Below are 1,174 nucleotides of genomic sequence, written 5' to 3' on the forward strand. Positions count from 1 at the left end.
GCACACGAGGTTTTCTGTGCTGCTGCTGCCTCCCCCCCCGTTCCTCGCAGGCTCCCTTCGCACGGCTCAGGTCCTGCCGGCTGGGTTATTTATCTGCTCAGTTCTGGGTCTGTTCTCTGGGAGCTTTCTTCCTCTTGCTGAGGACTTTATTTACTCCTCCTACATTAAATAAAACTGCTGGCCTTACAGCTGAAGGCTGCGGCCTCTTAGGTCCTCTTGTCTTTACTCTTGGAGCTAGCCCTAACGTACAGATACATTTTTGTTTGCTATTGTGTTATTTAGACTGACTCAACACGTGGCCATCTGAGCCAAGGTTGTTTTCTGCAGCCGTTCCCCCTGTTCTGTGTCTGTGCCAGGCCCTTCGCGTGGCAGGAGGACGGTCTGTGGAAGCCCCACAATGTGCCTGGAAATGTCAGGCTGCCAGAGAGGTGCAGACGATGCCCTTTATTTTAAGCTGCAAAGTGGGAAGCTGTGCTGCCCGTCAGAGGAGAAGCTAAAAGACAAATGGATGCAAAATGCTGAAAAACTCAAGAGATGTGGTTTGCAAAATCTGAGCTTTTTTCCCTTAAATTGTGCCCGATGACAAGGCTGTCCCTGGGTGATCTGGCAGGCAGGTGCTCTGCTCCCCGGGGTGTACCAGTGCGGTGCGGGGGCATCCAGAAGGCGGTGTGAGACTTTGGGGAGCTGGCATGTACTTTCCCCATGGCAGAGCTCGGGGTGCCGGGTGCTGCGGCCGGGCAGAGGTGCTGGTCACTGGTGCGGGCAGGGGATGGCTCCCCTCAGCTCTCACCCGTTCCCTGCTCACCAGCGTGTGATGTTCCCCACCGGTTCCTTTGGGTTTTGTCCTTCCTGGGAGAGTTTCCCCCGTCCATAGCGTGTCCCAGCTATTTCTGTTGCGCTGCCGACCATCCTACTCCCCTGTTCTGTCTGTTTGTTGCAATACCATAATTTGGGTGATATTCCTCGGGAGAGGAGGCGGCTGCTGCCCCCGGCTGCGGGAGGCAGCTGGGAGGCTCTCGGGAGCTCTCGGTTGTGTCCCCAACCGCGTTGGGCTGGACGGGCTGCTCCATCCCCCGGTGCTTGCCGGGTCCTGCCGGCCGAGGCATACCAGTGGTGGATGATGCTCTTGCCTTGGTCTGGTGGGGCCAGGAGGGATCTGCCACTACCCCCAGGA

The sequence above is a fragment of the Pygoscelis adeliae genome, unplaced genomic scaffold, assembly GCF_000699105.1.
Source record: "Pygoscelis adeliae isolate BGI_AS28 unplaced genomic scaffold, ASM69910v1 Scaffold445, whole genome shotgun sequence".
Lineage (NCBI taxonomy): Eukaryota > Metazoa > Chordata > Aves > Sphenisciformes > Spheniscidae > Pygoscelis > Pygoscelis adeliae.